Source organism: Myodes glareolus, chromosome 25 (genome assembly GCF_982192425.1).
Source record: "Myodes glareolus chromosome 25, mMyoGla1.1, whole genome shotgun sequence".
Classification (NCBI taxonomy): domain Eukaryota; kingdom Metazoa; phylum Chordata; class Mammalia; order Rodentia; family Cricetidae; genus Myodes; species Myodes glareolus.
The window spans coordinates 40,746,265-40,752,264 of NC_142050.1; the positions used below are offsets into that span (position 1 = coordinate 40,746,265).

At 38.3% G+C, this 6,000-nt stretch overlaps 1 pseudogene; it reads left to right on the forward strand.

Moving 5' to 3' along the window:
- The window catches only part of LOC148117901 (small ribosomal subunit protein uS12 pseudogene), a 31,494-nt pseudogene extending 25,788 nt beyond the window's left edge, over positions 1 to 5,706 (forward strand).
- The last annotated feature ends 294 nt before the right edge of the window (positions 5,707 to 6,000 follow it).

A 6,000-nucleotide genomic window follows, 5' to 3' on the forward strand; every position in this document is an offset into this window, starting at 1 on the left:
TTTGCCCTAGTCATAGGAGACAATTAATTACTATCAGTCACTGAAAGTGGAATGCAAATTTTCAGGGCTTAAATGGTCGATGTTAGGAGGACATAAACTCAGAAAGTGAATGTGAAACAATGGGCAATGTTGTGTGCAAGAGGAAGTGAGAATTAGAAAGATAATTGGACACAAAGGTTCCTTGTCCCAAAATGCCCATGTGCCTGCTATAATGAAGGGATGGATAAAAGCCAAAAGAATGGCAGACAAGAGAAATAAACAAAGGTGAACATGACCAACATGGGGTTAACAGGCAGCCAATAATCATCAATAAAGGATAAGCAGTTGACCTGGTTCAGTCACTAGTTCAAGAATTTAGGGTCTCCAGTTAATGTGAACTCATTAACAGCCCGTTCAAGAGACAGAGAGCTTTTGTATTCTACAGATAAAACAAGAAACTCAAAGAGACCAAGTAGATTCTTTGACATCCTAGAGAAAAAAAAAATGTAGATCAGGCAAGAACTACTAAGCACTGAAGCTCATGCCCCTGTCACTCATTCCTGATAAGACAGGGTTGTGATACAGAAGGAAAGGTGTGTAAGAGGAACATGGGAAGTCAGGACTTGAATGATTAAATGAGTCTTTTCTCGGTATTGAACGTTTGTCTCTGTTTTTTCTTATAGCTTTTGACTTAGTCTTTTTGATCTGGTATAAACAATGCAATGTGGAATATCTTTTCCCAAATCTGTTTTAGTCATTGTGTGGTCCTTTATTTAAAGTTAACTTGCTTCATATAAATAGCATATTGTTGGGTCTTTTTACATTGGTTCCTTTATTTAAAGCTAATTTGTTTCATATAATAGTATATTGTTGGGTCATCCCACCTATTTTTTTCAGATTTGAATGAGTGAATTTATTGATTATATATCAAGCAAAAGAATAAATATAAGATAGACAGCAGTAGGTTGATAGCAGTATATCATCAAATCAGGTGCTTAGAGCATCCAGCATGATTGAGAGAGCAAACAAAAGTAATATCATCACATGGGGATTAGCAAATATCCACCAAAAATTAACTAGGGAGTCTATTTGTAAAAGAGAATTAAATATACTGTCATTCAAAGTAATTATTGATGGATTAAAAACCTCATTACTGTCAATTTTTCCAATGTTGCAGATCACTGGTTTGATAGCTTCCCTCTGATGTCTTTGAATCCTTTCTGGTTTTGATCATGCTTCCAAAAGAGGATCTTATTTCTTTTGTTTTGTTTTTGGTTACTTTGTTTTGAATTGTGGTTGTATAGAATGCTTTATAACGTTATACTTCAAGACAGCCTACTTCAAGCTGATAATAACTTAGCACTCATTGTATATAAATCTCTACATTTTTACACATTTCTATGTTCTTTTGAAAACAGAATTTTTTCATTTTAAATTTTATACTTTAATTTATTATAAATTTCATTGCTTTGTGTCTTAGTTTTTATAACAATTACAAGGAATAAAATTGTCCTCAATTCTGTATTACAACACTAAGTTGTTCTGATTTTGGCTCTATTTAACTTATACAGGATGAAACAAACCTGTTTTTTCATCATGAGCCAGAGAACAAAGAGGGAAAGGATGAGGCTGTGATCCCATATTCCTTTCAGGGACCCACCCTCACCAATCTGGGGATCTTCTACTGTGTTTCAACCACTAAAGTTCCATCATTTCCCTTATGGAGCGAGTCTTTATTGCACATATCCTTAGGGAAGGGCATTTAGGTATAAAATACAGGAGAATTGAACCTTGAGTTCTTGTTCATCATCTCTCTGACATCCCCAGACACAAATCTCTGTCTTAGACACCAAGGTAGGGCAGTGAAGATATGAAGCTTCCAAAAATTGGCTTCCATTTTCTATAGTTGTAATTCAGCCACTATGAGAACACACATATGCTCAGAATTCTGGCTGATTCTCTTATCCTACATCCAGGTCATCTCCACCATCCTAAAGATCCAGTCGAAAGAGAGAAAAGGAAAGCCTTCCATACGTATGCCTCCCACCTCACTGCGGTTGCCCTGTGCTACAGTATGGCTGTTTTCCCCTACATGCAGCCCTGATCCAGCCCCTCTATTCTTCAGGAGAAGTTGATTTCTCTGTTCTGTGAAATTTTGACACCCATGTTGAACCCCATGATTTACAATTCAAGGAAGAAAGAGGTGAAGGGGGCTTGGCAGGAACTACTAGCACAATTCCTTGGGTTTGCATCAAGACAGAAAAACCTGAACAATCATGAGCATCACTGGAGAAAGCTGCTTTGCTTCTGTGTTCTGCTCCCAACTCAGATATGACAGTCATTGCCATGGAGACAAAGGTGGAGCTGGTGTCTCTCGACTGGTGATGCTTTGCAGGAGGCTGAGTGACTGCGCTGGGGTGTGGGTGTATTTTTATGTCACAGCAGAGTGTACGGCAGAGATAATCACCGCTGAGATATGACTTCCTGCACTTCATCTCCACTTTATGACTGATAGCAATTGATGCATTCTATTGTCTGCAATTACGCACCTGATTAGTACTATGTAGGATGAGACCTCCTTTTGTTAAAAATAACGTTTACTCAATTATGGAAAAATAATTTTGGTGTTTCAATTGAGAACAAAATCAAACTGTACTTTTACATTTTAAGACTTCTTTGAAAATACCATGGAAGTCACATGCAATTGCATGAGTCAATATGGCGAAAAGGGTATTTTTATCAAGCTGACTAAAATGTTTTTGTGTGGTTCCCATTACTTATGTGCTGCTTGAGAACACAAAAAAGTAAATGGAGAAGGGTCCAGTGAGGTCTTATTTCATTCTGATAAGGAGCTAAGTAAAGGGTGTTTGCATACAGAGTTATTACTGCCCACAGAGAGTCTTGTGTTTCAGATAATATCACACAGCATTCAGTTTGAGAAGAATTTTACTGAATATATAAGAGTTGTCACATACATTCATAAGAATGGCACATTGTCCTCCATAAATATGTATAGTTATTATTTATCAATTGGAGATGAAGTAAAAATTATCAAACAATTTTTGATGTCTGAAATGTTCACCTTTTTCAGAAACTTAGGAAATAATATCAGCTACCTTAGACACTAGATGATATCTAGAAAATCAGAAATGTTATTGATCTAAGAAAACACAAGGTAAGTGTCTTGACACAGAACTCTAGTGTGAAAAATTTAAACTTCATGTAATTCAAAGACCATCTGACATTTGAATTTTCCCTGTGATCCTTTTCTAAGTTTCGCAAGATAGGCAGATATCTCACAAGACCAAGAGACTAAATTTTGTTGACTTGAGTTCATGCAATACCAGTAGACCATCTACTGTATGTTGCTCACACTGAATGGTTTAGGGGACTCAATAGTTAGTAATTACTGATGATTAGGAGTATGGTCCCAACAGCAGTGATGGCAGACGATGAAGTGATTATTTAGCGATGTTGCAAGTGTTGCAGAGTGTTTCCACAGTGTAAGAATCCTCCTGTTTAAAAGAACCTAAGAATCAGGATGATGACTTTTAGTCCAAGAAATTGAAAGGCTGGGACAAAAGAATCATGGATTTGAGGCTTGTAGAGGTTTTAACGAGAACTATCACGCATACTTATGTGTGTTAACAATTGATCTGGTGGTGGTGCAGTGGTGCAATTTGGAGAGGTTATGGAACCTTTCGGAGGGACAGCCTTGCCAGAGAAAGTATCTTACCCAGGGAGGGCTTTGATAACTTAGAGGTAGAGCCTCACCCTACTTCCAGTCATGGTTTGATGAAGTTTAACATTTGAAATATCACCCTGGCAAAAGAGCTAAAGGGGAAATCATCAGAATAAGGACTAAATCTAGTGAATTGCTGCTTCAACAGCAGTCCTAAGATAGTAGACAAATCTGAACTGAAGTGTGGGAATGGAGCTGGGATGAGCAGCTTAGCATAGCCAGATCTTCTGAGAGGGAATTCCCACATGGACAAATTATTTTGTCTCAATAAATTGAGGAGGCATTGAATTGTAATCACAGATACAGGTGAAAGGCTTGCAACAAAATGATCAGAATAAGGAAAGAAAAAAGCACCAAGCCAACCTTCTAAATTAATAATGGGTATTGAATAAAGGAATAGATATGGATGGGGAGGAAGAGAAGGAGAGAGAGAGAGAGAGAGAGAGAGAGAGAGAGAGAGAGAGAGAGAGACCCCAGCTGTAATTAGATTACTAGATTTGCTTGGGAATCTCTCTGTTTCTCCCTTGATTCCTAGAGGCTGACCTCACCACCAGGATAATAACTGAGGACTGAGTATACAAAGTGAGGTATATAGATGATGGGACTCAGCAATGGGTGCATGAGCAGGGGGGATATATGCGCATGTAAATATTGAGATGACAGACAGTTGGCTACCAGCATGGCCAGGGAGATGGAGCTGCTGCTGAACACTGACTATTGATTTTGAAATGTAAACAGTATTATGAAAATGCACTTAGCTGTTCATTGACAAAATTCTCTCTTACACACACACATAACTTTAGAGTGTGAGGAACAGCTCTATGGTCTGTGAGACGATAAATAAAAGCATCCTAGCACCAAGGATGAGAGCTGACCTGACTCACCAGGCAGGTATGCAGGGCGATTGCTCATCAGACCTTCACATGGGGACTAAAGTTCAAACTTGGACTGTCAGAGAACACCATAAAACCCCACGGGTCAAGCTTCTGTGACCCTGAAGGAAAAAAAAAAAAAACGTTTTCAATGGTGGGGTAGAGGTGAATATCTTTCCACAGAGACAAAGCAACATGGAAGTCTTCCTCTTGAGGGTTAGGAGTGGTGACAGTAATTAAGACTAATGGGGTTCCTGGGGAGGGAGACTCTGACTGCCTCACATTGTTAATGTAGCCACTCCATTATTTTCTGAGATCTGGGGGTGAGCCAATTTGAAGAAACTTGTGAACTTTCTCTCCAAAGGTTTCATCAAAATTTAGATAAGTCTCCAATGATTTCAGAACCCCAGAGCTCAAGGAGTCAAGGACTCTTAAACTCTATCATATAAAATTGTATGGTAAAATAGAGATTAAGTTTCTCTGTCTTTATTTTTTCTTTTTGACAGAAAAAGGGGTTGAGGACATTCCTTCTGAAATTGGCATATTTTCTCTTTATTGAAAATAGATTTTTTTTCCCTCACATAATATATCCTCATTACAGTTTCCCCTCCCTTTACTTTTCCTAATTCCTCCCTATCTTCCCTCTCATCTAGATCCACCCCTTCTATCTCTCATTAGAAAGCAAATAGGCACTTGGGCCTGTGACTCAGCAAGACAGGCAAGTGTCCTGGTCTGTGTACTGTCAAGAAGCTCTGTAGTCTCAGATGCGACCAGAAAAGGCATGAGGAACAACACAAGAAAGCCTTGAAGATAAACCCTTTGGAGGTGTTTCTCACGCAAAGAGAACTGTACTGGGACGCCAAACAGATGAATTCCACTGTCAGGAAGTGCGTCAGGGTGCAGCTTATCAGGAACAGAAAGGTCACAGAGTTTGAGCCCAAGGGTGGTTGCTTAAACATTGCTGAGGAAAACCATGAGATTCTGGTTGCTGGATTTAGTCCAAAAGGTCATGCTGCAGGTGATCTTGCTGAAGCTCAATTTCAGTTTGTTAAAGTAACCAGTGTGTCTCTTTTGTCCCTGTACAAAGGCAACAAGGAAAGATCAAGATCATAAATTTTGGTCATGGAAACACAGTAATAAATTTTCATATTCTGAAAGGAAAGAAAACAAACAGTCTTCTAATGAATAAAATAAATCAAAATAAAATAAAACAAATCTAACCTACCTGAATTGGACAAAATAAACAAACAGAATGAAAAGAGTCCATGTAAACGCAGAATAAACAAACTCACTCATTTGCAAACTTGGGAATCCCATAAAAACATCAAATAGAAAGGCACACACACATACACACACACACATATGATTTACACACATATAAGCTCTCTCTATATATGTGTATGTGAT